This window comes from Electrophorus electricus, chromosome 22 (genome assembly GCF_041902795.1).
Source record: "Electrophorus electricus isolate QZ-2024a chromosome 22, ASM4190279v1, whole genome shotgun sequence".
NCBI lineage: Eukaryota > Metazoa > Chordata > Actinopteri > Gymnotiformes > Gymnotidae > Electrophorus > Electrophorus electricus.
The window spans coordinates 14,682,501-14,706,005 of NC_137518.1; the positions used below are offsets into that span (position 1 = coordinate 14,682,501).

At 46.6% G+C, this 23,505-nt stretch overlaps 1 protein-coding gene across 1 annotated transcript in view; it reads right to left on the minus strand.

Annotated features, from left to right (window-relative positions):
- The window catches only part of sema3fb (sema domain, immunoglobulin domain (Ig), short basic domain, secreted, (semaphorin) 3Fb), a 99,095-nt gene extending 76,047 nt beyond the window's left edge, over nucleotides 1–23,048 (minus strand). The window contains exons 1-4 of the mRNA XM_081704989.1: nucleotides 22,884–23,048; nucleotides 14,891–15,007; nucleotides 14,009–14,249; nucleotides 13,521–13,648 (exon numbers count right to left, since the gene is read on the minus strand). The gene's annotated coding sequence lies outside the window, so the exon portion shown is untranslated. The remainder of the gene's footprint in view (nucleotides 1–13,520; nucleotides 13,649–14,008; nucleotides 14,250–14,890; nucleotides 15,008–22,883) is intronic.
- Between the last annotated feature and the right edge of the window lie 457 nt (nucleotides 23,049–23,505).

Here is a 23,505-nt window from a genome sequence, read left to right on the forward strand (position 1 = left end):
GATAAATGTGCCCCATTGTCTGTCTATATTCACTGATCGACATGCACGAGTTATGTTGATGCAAGGCCCACCAAAGACCCAATGATATGTCCCCGCTAGAGAAGCTGGTTCTGACTCACACTGCTCTCGGGCGCCAGCCTTGGCAGGTGCGGATGGGTCAGCGTGGAGCCACATCACAGCGGGGAGTGGAAGGTCCTCTCAAACAGAGCCGATCCTTAAACCCGAGTCCAGCCGGCAAAACCACTTCCCTTAGGATGCGTGCCTGCATTTATGCTGCATCTGTATATATATCTGTTCTACATTTGCTGGATTCTTGCCAGAGATCTGGCACGGATTTAGGGATTACTTACAGAGTTGCTCCTAGCGGGATCTGTTCCCAGAGCACGTGGTGACAGAGCACGTGGCGAACACAGGCATCGTTTATGTGGAGGAACTTTGGAAATACCAAGACTGCCATGCAAATGACGATGCACTAAGTCATATCCGCACATCTCGCACGCGTCTTGTGACATGCCTGACCATATGACGAGCCACATAAAAATGTTGTTGTCATCTCTACAGCACAATATAATCTCCACTGTTAATTTTTTTCGTGGAATTTACGTGAAAGAATTCCGCTTTATGTAACATGGTTTACCTTTAGAATAAAGTAAGCTGAAATACATCTGATCTCTTGTTTATTACACACGCACGCACACATACACACACACACACACACACACACACACACACGCATGCATGCACAAACAAATACACAACACAGTGTATCCAAATCATTCTGTTTCAAATTAAAAAACACTGCAATTGTGTATAAAAAACGAAACCAAAAAAAAATCCAACATTTCAGCTGCTCTAAACAGCTAAGCGCCCAAACAAAATGCTCTATGATCACGTGACATGTTGTTGTATCCCAAACAATTGGTTCAGTGCAAACCCACTGAGGTTGCAGCTGGCAGGCACGCAGTGACTCCCCTCGAGTCCCTGGCAGGCTGGAGCCAAAGGGATTAGGAGGGTACCATTCAGCATCGTTACCCATGGCAACGCGGATGCTGTCAGTGCCACCTAACCACCGCTTTGCTTGGTTTCAAGAGTGTAAAATCACATTATTTATACGGTTTCAAAACGTCATGGCTACAGTTTGGCAATGAAAGTGTATTTTTCATGAATATGATGTTGATCTCATTTTTGGCTTGAATCCGCAGCACAGAAAACATCACATTCAAGGTTTTATTGTCCCATGCCCAGCAAACAGTGTGTGTGTGTGTGTGTGTGTGTGTGTGTATGTGTGTTTGGTGTGGTAAGTGTCCTTTGGTCCTTTGGTCCTTTGGTGTGGTAAGTGTCCTCCAGTGACAGGATGGCAGCTCTTGTGATGGTTCTGCCAATCTTCTCCATCCACTGGAGAGCCTTCACACCCTGGTGAAGATGTTCTCGATGGTAGCCCTATAGGGGAACCTGAAACCTGAGGCTTTCAGCTGGTATGCCAAACTTCTTCAGTCTCAGGAAGTACAAGCACTGCTATGACACATCAGATGGGATGTACTGTGTGTCCAGGTGAGATCCTCTGTGATGTGAATGACAAGGAATTTAAAGGTCCTATGTGTAGCGGTGTTTGGTGCGTTTTCTTCCTCCGTGGATCAACAGTCATTTCCTTAATCTTGGTGGTATTTATTTTATTGGTATTTATTTTTCTTGGCACCATGCCACCTGATCTGTCTTCTCCCCTCTATGCACTGTGTCATCAGTCCTTAGACTGTAGTGTCATCAGTGAACTAGATGATACTGGTGTTGGTCTGGGAAGCTGCAGAGTCATATGTGAAGATAGTGTAGAAGCTGGGACTCAGTACACAGCCCTGGGGGACTCCTGTGTTTATGGATCGAGTGCTGGATGCACAGCTGCCAATACAACAGACAGACTGAGGTCTTCATGTTAGAAAGTTCAGGACCCAGTTGCAGAGGGTAGTTGACAGTCCAAGCGTGTGGAGTCTCTTGGTCAGTTTAGATGGTTTAGATGGACAGGATTGTGTATTGAGCGGTAGTTGATGAACCGGCATTCTCTGCCCTTGGTCTCCAACTTTGAGAGGGCCGTCTGGATGGCAGTACCCACAGCACCCACTGTGCACCTGTTCTGACTGTAAGCGAACTGAAGAGGGTCTGAAGAATCCAGTATGTTCTACTGGATGTGGTTTCTTGTGAACTAGCCTTTCATCACAATGGAAGTCAATGCAACCAGCCGGTACTCACTGAAACAGGTGGCGGGGTTCTTCTTGGGGAGGGCCACGGTGGTGATTAAAACAGACGGGTACAGTGGCTTGTGCAAAGGACATGTTATGTCTGTAAGGACACCAAGGAGGCTCTAACGAGCATGTCCTTAGTGCTCGGCCAGGGACACTGTCTGGACCAGCCGAATTGCGTGGGTTTGTTCTCCGAAGGGACTTGCCGACTCCTGCCAATGACACTGACTGACGCTGCTGCAGTGGTCCTTTGTGGCTCAGTGTTCTGCTGAGCGCCATACACGGTCCGATTTTCTTCGGGTCCGGATTTGGACCGGGTTTCTTTTGGACTTCCGGAGAAGTTCCCAGCCAGCCTCACCTTACTTGTGTGATAGCTAGCTTCGTTTTTAAAGGAGATTATGCATCTTATTCATATCTGCTGTTTTAAATCTGAAATTATGACAGTTTTTGTGGGTTGCTTGTTATACAAACTCTCTCTTTCTCTCTCTCTCTCTCTCTCTCTCTCTCTCTCTCTCTCTCTCTCTCACTTTCAACAGGATGCCTCATATGCACTAGGGTGCTTGTTCACCAGGGCGTGATCTTATGATGTATGTTCCCAAACCCAGTCATTAGTCATACGTACGCGCGTGCACACACACACACACACACACACACACACACACACACACACACACACACACACACACACACACACGAATGATACACACACACACATATGATGCACACACACACATATGATGCACACACACCTGTGGATACACACACACACACACACACAAGTGCATCCTGGAAACCTGCACTCCGTATTTCGCCCACAAAGTCAACCTATTATGATATCTCTTCCTGAATCCACCTTTTTCCTGTCCAAACTGCAGTGAAACTCTGACTCACTCTCTCCTGCTGCCAGATGACCTTGAAGCGAAGACGGTGAGTTGCTGAGCCATTCTTGCAAAGGGTTCTTCATCACACTTTCCATTTTGTGACATTTGACAAGCGTGGGAAGTGTTGGGAGTCAATTTAAAATGCACAGAGGAGCCGCCTGGTTCTTCGCGTGTGCAAAACACCATCAAAGACAACGCTTTTCATCAAACAGTAAAACAAACTAGAAATCCTAAGATATTCAGTTCCATTTGGGCAGATCACATCTGATCTGAGATCAGTCTCAGTATTTACATGAACTTGACAATGATCAGAAATGTTATCAGAACTTACTTGGCAAATCTATTACCAACATCTTGTAGTTATTACCACCACAATGAATTAAGTCTTCCTTATTCAGTTAGGAGCTTAGGATCTTAGAAACATCCTACCAGATTTCCTCCCGGCTGGGGAGACCAGCTTAGAGAAGTGACAAATCACAAGCAGAGTATTAACGGTTTGTTTTGTGCTTGACCTCCATATAAAAACACATCAGAATTTAAGCGCGGAGCCACAGGCTGGAGCACACTCGGCCTCTTTGAGTTTAGAGAGGTGGACAGAGCAGGTTCTCCTCATGACTGACAGGAGGTTGGAGGGAGCATGAGGGTGTGCAAGTCTGGGCCGCACTCTGTATCATAGTGTTAAACGCACACTCATCCACTCACACACAGGCACACACACATACACTCACACACAGGCACACACACATACACTCACACACAGGCACACACACATACACTCACACACAGACATACCAGGCCCTAATTTGGTAAATAGGTACCCATACTATTATAACATGGGGTGCAGCTCCAAACAGCATGACTACTGGTGGAGGCTGGTAGCAAAATCTTCACGGTTTCTGAAAGCTGAGGTTCTGCCAACACATTGGATGACTGCTCCTTCTCTAATTATTATATTTATGCACTACATTCACACACTTGATAAGAGATGGCTGGATCATTTAATTATCCACTTTAGAAGGAAGCCTCCAGCAGTGATTCCAACTGATTCTCAAAAGCCCAACTTCTACAGCTTAACCATACGAGAATCTGTTGAAAAGCTTACCTCAGTCTGCCGCCGCTGGGCCCTGAAGCTTGTGGGAAATGTTCCCTCGTTCTCCTGTGGGCTGCTAATCTTCTGTTCAATCTGAGAGTTTTCTGAACACGAAGTCAAGCTTCGATTGGATCGCTGGAAGCAGCCCAGCGCCACTAAATCCGCATAAATCAGCAGAAACGTGGGACGATTCTGGGGAGAGGACAGAGTGCTGGGAGTGCTATGAGCCTGCCAGAGCCTTTCTGAGAGTAAAAGAGAGAGGAGGTGGAAGAGATAGATAGATAGATAGATAGATAGATAGATAGATAGATAGATAGATAGATAGATAGATAGATAGATAGATAGATAGATAGATAGATAGATAGATAGATAGATAGATAGATAGATAGATAGATAGATAGATAGTTTTATGTGTATTTGTGTATATGTGTGTATTTGCAAGTGCATTTAAAAAACGGTCTATTAGAAAAATAAGGCACATTAAAAAATCATTTAGTCACCCAACTCAATGCACACAGACCTATGAAAATGGTGCTGACTTTGGATCAGTGATCACATCTCACGTCCTAATGAATGACTCTCAACACACAGACCGGGGAGCTGTTCCTTGAACAGCACTCCTTCTCTTAGGCACTTCGCACGTATGCAGCCAAGTCACAGCTTGCGCCGAAAAATAAATAAATCAGCTTTCGCCTGTCAGGGGCAAAATTCATGTGTCAGCCCAAATCAGTGGCACCTTATCACCTCCCAGCGAGAAAGCAGCATCGGCAGATCCAGTGGAAATAGCGCTCAATTATCGCCACTCCCAGCTATAGTATGCTGGCACGGATCGCATAGCCAGAGGAGGTCTGTGCCCCTGTGCGCCCCGAACGTAACTGACACATCTGACAGTGGTGAGACACTTTCCCCTCAGCTCTTTCAGCCTGAGTGCCAGCCTGACCGATTACTGTGAAGGAAGTTGGAGCTGTCGTCCCAACGGGCTGCTGACAGGGAAACCTGCCAATGGCATCCACCCAAGGAGGCTGGGTTGCGCCCAAGGAAGATCTTGGTCCTCCCAAGATTTCTTCCTCAGTTCCTCCCAGGGAGTTTTTCCTTGCCACGGTCACCTCTGGCTTGCTCATTAGGGACCTGGACCCATGCATTGCGAAGCTGCTTTGTAAAGCTGTGACAGCTTGCGTTGTAAAAAAAAAAATAAAAAATGCTATATAAATAAACTTGACTTGAACGGCCGCTGAAGTCTTTCATTGGCCCCCTACAGCACTGTGGCATTACAGTCTGAACAGGAAACAGCATGAGATTTTAAACGCCCCCCCCACGCCCTCATAACTCCACACCCACCCCGAACCTACGCCCTCACACAAATACAGTGGAATGGCAGTGCTGCAGTGAGTTAACAACAACCACAGACACAGACGGTACATACATTACCCAACACACTGAATACACCCACAACTGAGAGAACATCCAGGGATAAGCGAGTGATACCTCTTCTATCCTACAGCTATCTTTATCCCACAGCACTTTTTTTCAGAGAAATATCTTGATCTTGATAGATTGAAAGATCTTATTCCTTCCTTTGTACTACGCAGGATTCAAACGCCAGCCGAAGAATCCAAAGCTCTGACTGCAAATTAACCCATCACACCTCTCTTGTGTGTCAATCCACCATAATTGCAGAATACGTTCCTTGTAAGATCAAAGCGGTCCCATGTTACTGAGATGGAAAATGTTTTTTGAAGCCATGAGCTACGTTCACATCCCTTTTTTTAAAATGTAATTTTCTCCCAATTGTGTGGAAAATTCCGACCCACTAGCTAGACATCCCTCAGTTACACAGCCTCCAACCAACCGCTTGACCTTTTTGATGTTCACGCAACATCGTAGGACAGCTGAACACACTTTGAAGGAAATGCCAACAGTTCGATTCCACGTACCTTACCTAAGAGGCAGCGTGATTGGCCAGCATTGCACTGGTAGAGGTATTGACGGAAAGTAAGCTATCCTTCCCACTCAGGGAGCAGGTCCCACGAGCAAACTGCCGGGGACACAACTAAAGCAGACTATTGCTACCAAGTGAGTGGCACAGTGGCGTGAGGCTTCCTTTCCAAGTTGGTCTGCTCCAGAGGTCAACTGATTGTCAGTGGCAGAGGTTTAGGGCTAAGAAAGTGGAAAGGGCGTTGCTTGTTCTGAAGCCGCTGCTTCTGAGCAGAGGGGGCGGGTGAGCTTTGACGAGGAGTTGGCAGCGGCAGGACTGGAATGTGAAAACAAATGAATCTTTTAGCTCTCCATGAATGCACTTGGGCACAGAGAGGGTGTACGGATTCGTCCTGAGGCCACAACCAAAAAGATCGGATTTTTAGTTCCGACTGCCTGGAAACGTCAGGTCAGTCACGTGGAGGCACAATGGGCCATTTCCTTTAGTGTGAACACTCTGCACTACACATCTACACAACTGACTCGTGAGCTACATCACGAGAGTCTAACACGAGCCAAATGTCCTCCTATGTTTGAACTCCTTCCTTAATTCAAATAAACCCGGCTATTTAAGATCAGATGCGGCTGAAGACCCTCTATTCACCAGATTGACTATTTCAGCTATTTCAGGTATTTCAGGTAAATGCTTAAGTAGACCTGTGCTCAGCTGCCTGGTTTATGCGCTGATTAACAGGATGATGTCTTGCTGTCATCATTGTCTCCACAACACTGTTGCATTTTTTTGGATGTGCTAATTCAGATTGACTTAATCCAGAGTGATTTATTTATTAATATATTTATCAGTACAACAGTGTAAGGACCATCCTAAGAATCAGACTTGTGGCTTTGGTACACTGATCTGAGGTCAGTAACGCAGTTTATTTTAATGAGTAAGGTAAAGGAATTGGGTTGAGACTGACCACATGCCACCATTAGTTGGACAACCCAAAGCACCATATAAAATATAAACTCTATCCAAAGTTCTCAGGGCTTGGATGTCTAGAAGAATATATGTGGAAAGTAATTCACCACAGGAGTTACACCTGATTGTTCTTGACAAGTACCCAGCAGCCAGTGGGGGAGCTTCATGCTGATGTCTGGACTTGGTACAGTTTCACTGGGGGATCGAGAGCTAGAATAAATTGGTTTGAAAATATCATAAAACAAAGGAGGAAAGCTGTGAATAATCACATGTTATGTTTTTGGGTATGTGAACAGGTAATGTAAAATGATTTGTGTTTGATGTGAGCTCCCTTTCTATTGCTTGTCATGTTGTCACTGAGAAAGAGTGACACCAAATGACTAAAACACCATAATGGCAAGGGTTCACACACCAAGGCGTGGACCAGTATGAACTCCACTACAGTACTCCCAAGAGTGGCTGGACCTGTATAAACTCCACTACAGTACCATGGAGAGAGGCTAGACTTGAATAATCTCCACTACAGTACTCCTGAGAGTGGCTGGCTGGACCTGTATAAACTCCACTACAGTACTCCTGAGAGTGGCTAGACCTGTATAAACTCCACTACAATACCATAGAGAGAGAGGCTAGACCTGTATAGCCTCTACTAAAGTACCACAGAAAGAGGCTAGACCTGAACAAACTTCACTATAGTACTCCTGAGAGAAGCTCTACTTTAGTACTCCCGATAGTGGCTGGACCCATATGAGCTATACTACAGCACTCCCAAGAGTTGCTGGCCCTGTATGAACACCCCTACAGTACTTCCAAGAGTGACTGGACGTGTGTGAACTCCAAAGAGTGGTCATGACAACAGTGTGAATGCTGACAACCTGCCACTAGTTATTAGCTGCCCCAGGGTCGCACGGTTACTGCCCTGCCCTTCACACCTGTCAACAGTACAAGGGCAGTACAAGCGCAATTCTTCAGACCCAAGAGTATGCATATGAGCATACTATGGCATGCGTATATGCAACACATTACAGGATTAGCTCCGACTTGCTGAGTTTTAAAGGACTAGTTTAGCAAACATGCTAACATGCTGTGCACATGCTACGCAAACGCTCACTAGCATGAATAATGCTAAAGCAATAAATAATGCTAACTGTGAAAATGGGCTAATGCTGCCATTAACACGAGGTCCACCTCAGCTTTAGCTACATCGTTAGCCACATGCATGCTAATTGGTTAAACTTTCCCTTTAATCAAGCAAATACATTTTAAAGTTATTTGCAGATGTGTTTCTGATTAATAACACTGCAAGATCATTGGACCATGGGCACGTCTTGAGTTTTCTGAAAGTGCAGATTTCAGCATGTGGTGCCGATGAGAAAGCAGGTGATGAACAGAGATCATCGGCCTGTGTTGAAGCATAAAATAATGGACATTGAAATAGCAACAATGGACAATGGCCCTCCTCTTGTGTCTTTAGCAGGGTGTTAAAAAGAGTCTCACCCGGCTCGCTAAAGAGCTTGTCAGCTAGAGGAAATGACGCTCCGCAGGTATTAGGCAGGAAACAGCCCCTGGGCACTGACACTTTCCTCCCCGAATTCCAGAACATGAAAGAACCCCTTTGTCATCTCTGCTGAAGGCAACGATAACAGTGGGAGCACATGGGAAAGCACAAGTCTTCTCCCCTGCAGTTTAGCTCCAAGCTGGAGTGACCCCTAAAACAAACAACAAAACAAAACAAAAACAAAACCAAAAACGAAACAGGTATGTAATAATAGAGGAGTGACAGGTAAGAATAGATAGGAAGCGATCTATTATGGCTAAGCGAGAGAGAGAGAGAGAGAGAGAGAGAGAGAGAGAGAGAGAGAGAGAGATCGAGATCTAGGGAGATAAGGGAAGAGGGTCAGGATGCATATCCTGATCCTAATTAACGTTAAAGAAGTTGACACAGTTGCTGGCTTTGCTAATCATAAACAAAGGTCAGTGTCAATCAGATTTTTTTTAAATGAAGGACATCACGTTTAATTGCTTGGCCACTTCTCCTTACGTCGCTGGGCCGCATTGCTTCCCGGCTGAAATGGGGAAGGGGGGGGTTGATTACTACTCCTGGCTCCCAGCTCTGAATGGAGTGTGATCTGATAAGCAGCTAGGCCTCTCAGACACCCCTATGCTGTGTGGAGCGGTGGGGACCATGGCGTGTCAGAGGATGGGGGCCTGGGTGCTAATAAGCAACAGATAATTGCGTAGGGCACATTCATGTGGGGCGCGATAACGCAGCCGCACAAAGGTCTGGGTGGGACAAGACTTAGCAAGGCTTGGGAATCACACACCCCTCCATCTGGATGGGAGAGTGGCATTCCAAATGTGCATTATGTGGAGGAATGAGGAGGAGACCACCACCTCTGAATCCTAGCCTGACAGACGCACGTGCGCGCACGCACGCACACACTTATATACACACGCAACAGTGCCAGACTAGGATTCAGATTCACCCACATCCATCTTACTATCATCTTGTCTGCTGAAATGTTATCTGGGGGCTCTTTGTGTAACATCATGAAAACAATTCTGTCTTTAATCATGGCTGGTAGCATCACCTATAACCCTTTTACAATAAAGATCACACACTTTGATGTTGCATCGGAATATCATATAATCTTTAAAAAAAAAAAGTGTGTCTATCTAAAAAACATAAATAAAGTGAGATTTAAAAAGATAGTTGGAGTGTAAAGGCTACAGTGTGCTACTGTCTCAAAAAATGCTTTCTTTGCTAGTGTCACACTGCAGAATCCACAGTGGCTGTAGGCAGTTGAGAAAAAAACTTTAATTAACCTGAGATGAGGTAGTGCCAAAAAAGGAATCCTGGCCAAAAAGGCTGACACAACTGGCTCTCTGTTAAGTCTCAAAAATATTGCAGGATTTTTTTTTTAAATCGCTTCAAAACCGTATGATCTTCATTAAGTGTTGCCACGAGTTTCTAAACTATTTTAATCCAGTTTTTAAAGGAGGTCTTACACGCGCTGGTATTAGTAGCATAAGAAATATAGCAGAGATGGTGCAGAAAACAGGAGCCTGTACTTTTGGGCCGAGTTGTCGATGCTTTGCACTCTGTGCAGGCCTGAGGGTGTGTGGGGAACATGGCTGCAGGCAGAAAAAGCCCAGCGCTTGGGGTGATATGGCAATGCATTTGCACATCAACAGCCATCCTCACAAACACTCCCACGAGGAGGAGCAGGGAGCACTGCAGAGCCACATGCCTTTAGATGAACTCTGACCCCCCACTGGCAAAGAGGAGTGACCTGCTGTCCTGTTGATTTACATACTAACAGGGAAACACATGTGCACACGCACGCACACACACACACACACACACACACACACACACACACACACACACAGACACATACAGACACACACACAGACACACACACACGTACACACGCACACACACACATGCACGCACACACACACACCTACATCCAGACACAGATGGTTGAAGGCTCTAGGTGAGTTACATTGTGTATGTGTACCTGCGTGCGTTTGTGCATGCGTGCATACACGCGCGCATGCGCGTGTGTGTGTGTGTGTGTGTGTGTGTGCACGCCTGCGTGCATGCATGTGCGCATCTGTGTGTGTGAGTGTTCCCCTGCTGTTGCATATGGTCTGTATTTACACTAGAGTCACCTTTGGGAGTGAGCTCTGCTAGGAAACACAGCAGAGGCAGAAGTCCCAGAGTCTGTTTTTAATGACTAAGGGTTTTCTGGTTCCCCGTGAGCTCACGCCCTAAAGCCGGGCAGCGTTTCGCTCCCCACCGATGCACAAACCCAGGCCTTGTCACCTGACAAGCTATTGTATCACATATATTCCAGCAGGCAGGAAGCTTCTGGCTCAGAAACAGGCCTCTGATCTACTGGACACATTCCCTCCAGGAATATTAGGCCATTCATTATGGATTTTCTCAAACCCACCTTCAGAAGTGTCTTGCGCAACGGATATCTTTGTATCTACATGGTAGTTGAATGAAGTTTCCAAATGATTTGTATTGAGTAAATGCATGCTGAAATACACTGAAACTGCCGACTGAAGCATAAGTCTTGTGTCAGTCGTGACTGTGAGAATGCTCGTCTGTTTCCAGTGTTGTTTGTGATTTAGCACATCCAGAATGAGTGTATGACCCTAGTCTAAACATCAAGCCCGATGCTGGGATATGTCCTTTGGCTTGCCTCTGCACTCACAAATATTTCCCCAATTCCCTGTTTGACCTCGCGCCCTGTGCTAGCTGATATCTCTCACACACACGCACACACACGCACAGACACGTGCGCACACACACACACACACACACACATACACACACATGTAAGACATGCACAGACACACAATCCCTAAAATATGTCTATGTCTCTCACTCTACCCTGCGTAACTAGGACCGAGTGTTTGAAAAACTTTGGACGAGTTCAGAATGTAAAGGTCTAGGCTGTAGTTTTGATCCATCCGCATCGGCTGGGGGCTGAGCGTGCCGTGGTGAAGTACACGCGGCTTCTCTCACACATGCCTCCTGTAGGAACCCAGCAAAGGGAATAACTGATAACATGGTAAGTGAAAGAAACAGGGCCACTGCTTGAGTCACCTGCTGTGTGGTGAATTATTAAAAGACAGGTCTTGTTTTGGTTCGTGTGTGTGTGTGTGTGTGTGTGTGTGTGTGTGTGTGTGTGTGTGTGTGTGTGTGTGTGTGCGCAACTGCCTCCCTCTCGCCCATCTCCCTTCAGATTTTAAAGACATCTTCTAGAAAACTGGCATACCTTAGGAAGCATCATACGCCATGGAAACCATTGTCTCGGGAACCGGAGAAAAAAGAAAACCAGCTCTGAGTCACATCAGGCAGGTATAAAGAGAATACATCGGCACGCCTATCCAAATTAGTGGGTTGTTGGTCAGCAATTTTGTATTTTTGCAGTAACATCAGCGAACATCCCTACTGCATGAGCGACCTCAGTAGCTAATCATAATCACACACAGATGTTCTCTCTATCTCTAAATCAAAAACCTTTTTTTTTTTGGCAAAGACACTAAAAAAATAATTAAATACAATCCACAGAACAGAGGTGTGTTACAGGTCTATGTTCTAATTCGATGCTCATCACCCAGGCGATGACTGGGGGCAGGGCAAACTGGCGCAAATGTGAAGCTCCAGATTGGTGGGTTTTCCACCAATGAATGAGGGCCTGTGTGGTCAGAGACGTTACTTTTGGCCAAGTGATGTTCTGCCCTAATATCTTTTGACGTGAGCGTTAGCACCCGTCCCACCCTGCCAGCTCCTCCAGCCAGAACTCTACAACATTCCATCCACCAAGGCCAGTCGAAAGCGTTGGGACGGGGATACCATTCCTCGCCAGAAATGATCTGAGTGCTGCTATTCCAGTATCGCGCAGCCTCGGAGCTGAAAAGGGCACGACCTTGTCACCCGGTGCGGGCGTATAGCGGCTTACATCCGCTGGAGCGCGGGGCTAATGACTTTGGTCGAGAGAGCGGCTCCGTGTCCGTGACCTGAAAGCCGCACACTCTTTAGAATGAGAGAAAGCGCGACTCGTCCTTGACGCGCCAGGGGATACGCCGTCAGATGCGAGCTAACAACCCACAAAGCACATATTAGCGTAGCTGGCATTCCAGAGGCTCAGAAGACAAGGATCCAAGCTCTGTGTGCCGGTTTGTTTATAGATACACACATGCACTGGGCTCTTTAACGTGAATGCTCACAAATAAACTGTCACTGCCCGAGCGCCGTAATCTCACTGAAGAAGAGTTTGTATACATTTTGCGTTTAATACAACTTTTATGGTTAAGCTGAACATAGTTCAAATCTAATCCACGGGCTAAACAGAGTTATTTAACTGGCTCCAATCCCATCAGTCACCGGGGTAATTTGTGGTTTGTCCTTTTCGGCTTGTGGCTTTGAATGAGCATGTGTGGACAGGTCAATCTGCTGGCACATGAACGGCCTCTTCTCCTTCCCCTCCTCTGGGAGACGCAGAACGAGCTTCCCTGTCAGGACAAGCGAAGGACCAGGCTACCAGAGCGCGGCGAGGGGGAAGCTGCTCCCTGCGACCGCACCGCTGGGTTTGGAGAAGTGCCGTGTTGCTTTTCCTCACTTCAAAGCCTGCTAATGGCTCATAATTTACAACCTCTTAAGCTAAAGAGCTGGACACCCCCACCCCCCCATGTTGTAAGTGGTCATTACTCATGACCCTGACATCTCTGTGCTCTCACCTCCATTCACACACACACACACACACACACACACACACACACACACACTATCCTAGGGCCAAGGGGAGAACACGGACACTTCCCAGTGCTGCTGGAGGGAGTTTGTGTGTGTGTGTGTGTGTGTGTGTGTGTGTGTGTGTGTGTGTGTGTTTGTTACTCACTGATGTGGACTCCCAAAACACTGGCATGCGTTTTAGGTCTGATGCCAGACTGGATCCTAACGTAGGAACTGGACTGAACGGAACAGAACATTCCTGCAGCTGGCTGGAATCTAACTGTGAACGTCACTCTGCAAGGTAAATATGGAAGACTGAGACGTTGCATCACAAACCATGCATGGCACGAACATATTCCGCAGCAGTGAACAGCCCTACAATGTCTCTGTGTACTCGGAGTTTACTTTAAACATGGGCAAAGCATTATAACCAGAAAAAGGCTGGGTTAGAACTAACTGATACTGGATCGGCTTTCACTCACGCCAACGTTTGGCCAACACGGAAACTCGACATTCTAACCTGCATTCAAAAGACCTGCCTAACCTCCGCACCAGTTACCCTCACCCGTTTGACTCTCCTGGGCCATCGTATCTGTCTTAATCTACACGGGTATCTGATCAGTGCAGACGTGGCCTGGCTGGAAGCAGGGGTACCTGGGGACAGAGGAGCAGGTGGACAGGCTAGACAGGGACACTGAGTGATGGCCCCTTTCATCCCCGTCCAGAGGTGCCTCCGGCTCCGATGCTTTTGTGTGATCCGGGGCCAGACGGTGTCTGCGGCCGGAGCGTCGCTGAAAGAGTCCGTCGATGACGTGTGGAACCAGCCGAGCCGGGCCGGGCCGCCTGAGCCTGGGGAGAGCTCAAGGGTCAGCAGGAACACCTGAAGACTGAACAGCTGAACAAAAAAATAAATATATTGAAACAGGCATTTTCAACATTTTTTTTTGGAACAGCTTTTGAAGTGAATGATCCAAGGTGTAGTTCTTCAGTTACAGTAGCACAGTTACTGTGAAATACAACTACTTTGAAATACAGTTACTGTGAGATACAGTAAGAACTAAAACAACATGTGAGATACAGCTAGTCCTACAGTTATTTGTAAGATACAGTAGGTCTACAGTTACAGGAGCGATATTAAAGTCTACAGCTAAATGTGAGAGACAATGGTGTCTACTGTTATATATGATATACTGTAAAGACTGTAAGGTCTACATTTACATGTGGGATATTGATTGCTTGAGAACGTATGGTATGGATGCATGAGGTCCCTGTTAGACCGATGGGTTTATTTGAACTTGAATGGAATTATTAAAACTAATCATCATCATAGCGAATACACTGGAAGGCTGGTGTCTGATCTCTCTAAGGGGCGTGTCTGCAGACATGGCCAATTGAGCTCCCTCAGTTCAAAGCCCTGGTGCGTCATAAACTAGGAGAGACTCTTCAACATGTGTGAACATGCTGCTAGCAGTACATTACCAGTAATGCTAGTTGCGTTTGTGCAAAGAGCCTAGAAACACACACACACACACACACCTTTCACCATGGCCCCAGCCAAATGTTGACCTGTGGCGAACAGAACGACAGTTGCTCAACGTGACACAGAAGCAATCCTGGACACTCGGCCCTGAGATCACTCGCTCTGGAGTCGTTCTGGAAATTTGGAAGAGTTAGTGATTACTAGAAGGTGAATTTATTCCCTAAAAATGACTAACGTCTGAGAATCCAAAAAAGTATTTTTAGCATAATCTTGGCTTAATAGTATATGCAATGTGAACCATGACCTAAATGAGTACAGGGTTCAAATGCATATCTTAAGTTAAATCTCTCTCTCTCTCTCTCTCTCTCTCTCTCTCTCTCTCTCTCTCTCTCTCTCTCTCTCTCTCTCTCTCTCTCTCTCTCTCTCTCTCTCTCTCTCTCTCTCTCTCTCTCTCTCTCTCTCTATCAAAACCTTCTTAGACCAAACAAGTGGTGGAGACGTTATTAGCGGCGCGTCTGGCTGGCTGTGCCCATGGCGTCGAACCACCCGGAAGGGACAGGAACTCTGACCCCTGGCTTGTGCTTTTAATTACCGAACAGGTCTTAACAATGACCTTAAGCTGCCAGCAGACCTGCTGCCGTGTTTCAGCATCATAAACGTGTTGTGCACTAGGAAAAAATTACACCAGACAAAGACCACAGAAATGAACGTGCTGTGATTTGACATAATTTATAGACCATACAACTACTTTAGTCCACATGTTACAATCTACTCTGGTCACCATGAGCAGAGAAAAAAGGTCACGATCAATGGTTTTTTGTCTCACTCTCTCTCTTTCTCACCCCACGCACACACGTTCACACGTTAAGCCTCTCTTACACCAGCACCCTGTAATTTTGAAGCTTTTGGAGATTGTGTCCACCAATTTGCAGTTCAAAGCAGTGCACATTCTTGCTTCTCCACGACAGTCTCCTCTCGTGAGATGCAGCTCCGCTTGGCCACGTGAACCTGCGATCCTGCTTCTGGAAGTATCCTGGTTGGCAAGAAGAACGTCAGGTGACCAGCTGCGCTCCGACAGCTAAGAAGGCAGACTTCCTATTGTAAGAAGAAAGCACCGTCATGGCCTATAGCTGAGCTCTCTAAACAAAGCTGTCCCCTGGGTGCAGGCCAAAGAAGGCAGAGGCCCCCCAATGCCGAGCGCTTTTAACACTGAGGCAGACGGATTAAAACACCGCACGTGCCTTGGTTTCTTTCTTTCGGCTTTTTTTTTCTTACTTTTTACCTTTCGGCCATTGCTTTTATGACTTACAGGAACGCTTTGTCCAACAGATGCTAACATGGCTAGCGGCAACCAGCTTAGCATGATCTGCTCACCTATTCGGGCTGAACAGTTCCTTTGAAGGTCCCAAGCTGCAGACCTGGGCCCACTACAAATTCCCGCGCCAAGCCAAGGAATGAGAAAGTGAGAGAGCGAGAGAGCGAGAGAGAGAGAGAGAGAGAGAGAGAGAGAGACTTGTATATGGTAAAGAGCCCTAACATCTAACAGATGTGTGCTGGTTAGGCTTGCTCTAGCTACGTGGGTTTGCTTGAACATTAGACTGGGGCAGAAGCTCCAGGGCCTCCAGCAAAACCCCCAAATCCTAATCCACTGTGCTGGATTGAGCAGGACTCCGGCTGTTCTGACAGTCACGCCAGCATGTGCTTAGATCAGGGAACTGCAAATGCTTACTCATGTGAGATCTCTCTCTCTCTCTCGCTCTCATACACACACATACACACACACACACACAATCCTATAAAATCTTGTGACAACAAGAAAGGAGCATTGGAAAGAGGTCAAGCTCTCAGAGCAACGGCTAACGTTCAAAATCTAAATCTAAGATGTCATTCTCTGAAATAAAGAAATATTTTAACCTTTGAGAGAGACAGAATGTGCTACTCTCTCCCAATTGCCCTCTACATGTGTTAGAGGAGAGCAAATATCCAGCAGAGTTGATAGAAGATGCCAATTCGTGCGGCACTTAGATCAGGCCCAGTTCCGTTCCTCCCCTACTCTGATCCTGTACTGGTCCCGTTGGGGCCGTGAGTCCTCTCATCCTCCTCTTCTACAGTGCAGGGTTTACTGTACAGGATGTAGACGGCTCTCGTGAAAGTCAGGCATGATATAATAGAGCTGCAGTACATGATAATCCAATGCGGTGGGTTTGAAATAGCAATGTTGCTGTAGCAATGTGTTGCAACGTTGGATTTAAATGGTCAGTACAGAGGCATCTCCTGGACTGCACGCCACAGAGAGCTCAGAGTCAGGTCAGCCGTGCTTCTCAAGCAGGAGGCTGCAAAAGAGCTTAAAGCAAGTGACATCCAAGAAGGAGGAGAACATCAGAGCAAGGCTCATCAGAGGGAGGCCCCCACCTACAGCCAGTGCTCCCCGCGTGTAATCCTGGCCTCCATAGTTCCTGAGTCCAATCATAACTCAGACCTTCCGTTTAGTAACAAGATCATACAGGGACACGTATGCACGCACACACACACACACACACACACACACACACACACACACACACACACACACACACACACACACACACACGTGCTCTATGGGACAGGACCATATTTGTTAAGTTTTAAATTTTATTATGCAGCTTGGCAGCATGAGAGAGACACAGAGAGACTTGAGAGATTTGCACTCTTCTGTGAGGAAAACGCAAACCCCATCAGGGTGTCGTCGCTTTTGTGGTTGAAGCCTCTCTGTACGGTCCAACAAGACTAGGTTTGCTGAATAAGACGGCCTTTGCCTTATATCCTCACAGCAAAAATGTGGACTCAAGGCCATGTCTTCTCACTCTGCACAGATGGAACTTGGTCATAACCATTAGCGAAACTCCCAAACCCCCCTCGTGTTTCCCAGTCCAACTGCAGAACCGTTTTTCAAACGTCAAACGCAATCCGTGCCACAAAGCAGATTGAAGAACCCTGTTACTGCAGACGCGCTAAGCAAATATGAGAAAACATGTTATGAACACGGACGCCCTTTGGGCAGTTTTTCGGAGGAATTCCGAGCAACATTTCAAGAACTCACAAAACTTTGCAGGGATCTTAGAAGAATCCAAACCATCTTGCCTTTTAGCACTGACACAGAGCCCCAGGAGACAATGCCGGCATTATACTGCGCACCCTGCCTCTCAGGACTAGACAGAGGTCAGTGTTGTTGCTCTGGTGGAGAAGATACTGCGGCCTCTGCAGAGCAAACGTGCTTCAGTGCGGCGGCAACACTTACTGAGGCCTCGATACGAGAAAGGCAGCAGTCAGTGATGTCCCAGTTGGAAGAGGACCGGCCAATTGAGGTATCAATTGCAGTGCCAAGGGTCACAAAAGGTTACTTTTCAAATGCCAAAGGAAAGAAGGACAGGTCATGGGGTGGCATGCAGTGCCCTCCTTTATAGCGAGCGCTGTTCAGTTTGTGCTTTGACCCTTGGCCATATTGCATAAGGACCCAACTCCGAGCTCATAAGCGGCTCATGTTTGAAGAATTTCGGGAATCCAAGAAAGTGAGTCTGAAGCCGTGCGTGTGTGTGTCTGTGTCTGTGTGTGTGTGTGTAATAAGGAGTAATAAGACAAAGGAGGAAAACAATAGGCCACAGGCTGGAATAGAGGAAAGAGATAATTAGGAATGTCTGGGAAAATGGTGAATGAAGATAATGAATCACCATGGCGCTCTAATAACCTCTTGTTCCCATAGCACCAGGGTAGATGGTACAAGTAGGAGAGATCCCGCCGCTTTCAGCTCCGAGCCAATCACTTTATGAGTGTAATCCTATCCGGTTACTAAAAGACTGAATTACTATCTCTCTCCTACACCTAAACCTAAAGAGAAGGAGGAACAGCTGGGGAGACCAGCTCCGCAAACGCACTACAAATCCGATTACAACCGCTGATGGTGTTAGGGAAATAGCCCTCTAGCCTCTGGGCGGAACAGCTCACGCATCGTGCGAGGAAGATGAGGAAGAGAATATGTCACATGTCGTCACAAGTCCCAGGGCTCCATGGCAGGAGAGCTCCAAAACACGGCCCTGATCAAGGATTTTGTGCGAGACATAACCAAGCCAAAGGGTGTTCAAATGATTTCGATTTGAGTGCAGGAAAATGAAAGAAGTGTCAACATCATCTCTAATTATGTATATGAAGTCTCATGGAATGAGGAGTGCGGATCAAGGACTCACTGGGACAGGGTATGAAAACATCGGGGTATGAAAAGAATTAGTTCAGATGAAAACATCTATTTGAAAAAGGTTCCAAGCTACAATGCCTTTTTAGTTGTTTTTTTTTTTGTATAACACAAAACATAATCGATCTTCAAACTCCCATATAAAGTAGGACATCTGCCAGGATATGACAAAGGGTTGGTCAGTTATAACTCAAAAACAACCACCGCTAACTCAAAACCAAGCAAAGCTAGGGTTTCCTCAAAACCAAACACAGCTTGGGTTTGGGATAGGGTTAGTATGAACTCAAAACCATCCACAGCTAAATTAAAACCAAGCACAGATAACTCCAAAACTGACCTTCTCTATGTTCTGGGCCAGGACAAGAACAAACAGACTCCCTGCACAGGGACAGACATTTATTTACACACAACGAAGACAACGGCACTCACATATAGCAGAAACAGTGAACATAAATACGGACATGGCTAACATTGTGAACGTGAATGTGAACAATGACCGACAACAATGCACACACCAACAAGGGTTTAATTACATACAAACATAATGAGACTGAACCAGACGCAGGTATGTGCTAACAAGTGGGCGTGGTTACAATTAGGACGAGTCACAAACAGTCAACGAGGAACTCCCACTGCACACGGAGAGCCGTACAACATGATCATTGAGAAGAGAAGCGTTCCGTGATAAAAACCAACCACAGATCCAAAACTCCAAAACAGACCCTGCAGACATGTCTAGATCTCAAAGAAAATTCAGTGGCGCAATTTCCCATTCTTCTCTCAAATAACGAGGGACAGACAGAGAGCTCTTTATACGAGCACTGATTGAAGTTCCTGCACATCAGGCTTGCTTTCTGCAAGATTGATTTCGCCCAATCTAAATATCTCAGTAATGTCTATATGCGTTGGGAATGAAAACAGGGGTGGTTACTAAATAATATATATGGCCATTAGAAACCAGTAAAGCAGAAGACATCGAGGAAGTCAAGCAGTGAAAGTAGCATGTGAAACCCATGCATATCATTCTTTTTTCAACCTCACCGAGCAGCTCTGTCACATGCTTGAATGTGCTTGCGTGCCGTTGGTTGGCACAGGAAAGTTCAGCCAGCACAGCTGGATACTTGAAATCTGAAACGAGCCGTGAACCCTGCTGATGGTTGAGACAAATGTCTGTGTTACTCATCTGCACACAGCAAAGGAGTGCTGGACCACAGACGCCCACACCCGGGCTCCCCACAAGCCTGCCTGCTCCTCCTCATACTGGAACACTGACAGTGCAGCCAGCCGTGCAGGCCAGGACTGATCCAAGGTCAGCCCAGTTTAACACCAAACAGATTTCTAACCTACTGATTCATGCTGATGCAGCCACCTGCCTGTATAATGGACTTTATAGGGTAGGTGCAAAACCGGTCAGGGAGCGTGACGTTCCCACGCTTATGCCAGCCTGGAATAATGAGCAGAGATCCGCCGGCCTGGCGACGGCTGTGCGGTGTGTCATCCCATCACAGGAAAGTCTTCTTTAGGGCCCGGTCCATCCACGGCCCTCGTCCCTGTGCTGGCGGAGACTGGGACGACGATATCGGTCCATCTGTCTCTCCCCCTTATCGCCGCACGGCCGGGGGAGGGGCACATAAGTGCGTAGTGCGGGGGGATTCGCGCATGAATGTTTTTAAATGCTCCACAGGCAACATGCAAAGGCCCACCAGGCGCGGGTCCCTCCCTGCCACAAAGGGTGCGTGCCGCGAAAGGAGCGGCTGAAGGGAGGCTGCCTTTTCCGAAATAGCTGCATTTCTGCACCACGCATTATCTCGCCCGGCTGTGCCGTGTAGGACAACGCGATATGCTGGTTTGGAATGAGGAACCTCACCCTCAAAGGACAAGCAAGAGTTTTCCCCCTGGGGCGATCTGAAAACCCAGAAACACGCCCTAACTTTAACCTTAACCCTAAACCCCGCCCTAGTGTCTAGAGAGGTTATCATGGAAACAACAGATGAATGGTCTTCCTCATCCACACACACTGTAATAAACGATTTGTGTTAACAGGGCCATGATGATAAAGCACTGTTTGCTTTGTTATATACACTGATACCATAAACACTTTGACTTAATTGATCCAGGAGTATAAGGGAACTACTAATTGCACTGGTCTAGTTTCATACGTTATCTAGAATTCATAAGAGAATTATAACGCTTTATCTGTCTGATACTCGTGGCTGCTGGCCAGCTAAAGCCGGTTATATGTTTGTTCATTTTCTCCACTTCCAACCATGAATTCAAAACCCAATGGCTCTAATGATTAAGTGCCTTCAAAGATGTCATCATTGGTCACATCTGCGTTTCATTAGGACGAAAGTAATGAAAGTAACGTATGTGGGCCTGGTCTTCCAACCCCTCAGGCCACAGAGACCACGTTCATAGCCACCAACTGGTACAGAAAGGGGATTTGACATGCTCTTGGTTAGTACACTCACCTCCTGTCCCTAGAGAATGCCTGATGCCATTTTTCTCATTTTTTCCGCTTCTGGATTGGGACCTGAGCAGAATAGCATGTTTAGAGCACACAAACCAAGTATTGCCTGGTAAAAAAAAGAAAAAATAAAATTAATTTAAAAAAAACAACTATTCTGCTAGGTATAAAGAGGTCCTCCTTAACCAGGAGTCAGATTTGAGCCCCAGCTGGGCCATAAGACATCATGAGCTGTGATTTGGGATCTGGCTACATTCTCGGTGCCTGATGAGGACAGTAGGATCACATCTTCCACCAGCTCTGGGACATGACGTCCTCTCCCCATACCCTCACTGACATGCATCTTCTCTGAGCTGTCCAGAACCCAGTAAGGCTGGTAAGTTGAGGCACTGGAACTGTCCCACACACACACACACACACACACACACACACCCACACACCCACCCACACACACCAGAAGTAGTGCAATATCGAAGACATTTGTTGGCTATCAGTGTTTACCCATTTAAAACGTTGATGAAACTTTCTATACAGCTAACGCCAGACAAAACTGGAATAAACTGTCCATTGTCTGTGTTTTGAAAGAGCAATAAAAAACAACAAGTAAACAAATCAATGAATAAAAATGCTGTTGGCTGTAAATAGAGAAGTAAACAAAACAAGAGATCAATCAACCTATCGAATAAGAATAGACTGAAAAAACATCCATTTCAGGAGAACTTCTGTACTACCCTTCTAAAGCTAATTAGATAGTGTGTGTTAGGGAGCAGACCACATACAGCAAGTGTTAGAGACAGACAGCTGTTCAACCAGGAAGACTGTGTGTGTGTGTGTGTGTGTGTGTGTGTGTGTGTGTGTGTGTGTGTGTGTGTGTGTGTGTGTGTGTGTGTGTGTGTGTGTGTGTGTATGTGTGTGTAACGGTTAGTGCTGTAACAAGCAGACAAATATCAACATATCTCTCCCCATGACATGACATCATCTGCAGGGATCTAGAATGGGATATATGTCTCCTGTTTACAGCAGCAGACTGTGAGGTTGAATGTAGTCCAAGAATTTGTTTAAACGCACATCTTGCATAGTGCTAACAATACATATATTATAAAAACTACATGAAAATTCAAATCTGCAACTTCCAATGTTGTGTGTGTGTGTGTGTGTGTGTGTGTGTGTGTGTGTGCCAATGAAACAGAATTACTCTGCCCTCTGCCATAGTAAGAATCTGAGTGTTTATGTGTGTGTTTGTGTGTGTGTTTGTGTGTGTGTGTGTGTGTGTGTGTGTGTGTGTGTGTGTGCGCGTGCATGTATGTGTGTGTCTCCCAGGTCATGCGTGTTTACAGCATGGCAGTTCCCTAATTACCTGCATGTGTCAGTGAAGGTCCCTCTCGCTCTCCCCCGTGAGATAAAGCGCATTAGTCAGCGATAACTCTCCTCTGCCTCCACTCTAATTTCCCCCTTTGAGAACGGGAATCTGCTGCTCTCGTGCGCCTTATCTACCCCCTCCAAAACAAAAGACCAACCAGAGGTAGACAGTATACCAGGAGAAAGCCGAACAGCACCATCTCCCCCCCCCCCCGTCTCATCCCGCTCCCTCTTGGCACGAGAGAAGGAGTGTGTGCCGGGAAGGCCTTTGTCATAGCTGTGAAGGGAATACGGGTGTTTGAGGCGGATTATTCCGATTGCTCCTCGGCTGGCCCCGGCCGACCGTCCGAAGCGGAAGCCGGGTGGAACTGTCCTTTCCCGTCGTTCTCCAATATCTGCGCACTCTCGCCTTGTTGAACCTGTAGCACAAAATCGGGTCTGGAATAAATAAACAGTTGCATGTGGGATGTGCTGCAGCGTAAATAAAAGGGACAAGTGCTTTCATTTCATAGCGCATGGCATTCTCTGGGAGATTGTTGTTCGGAGTGACTGTTACCTACTTGAGAGGTCGAAGCGGACGGTGGCGGCGGCTGTGCATAATCCGACTGTTTAGAAAGAAT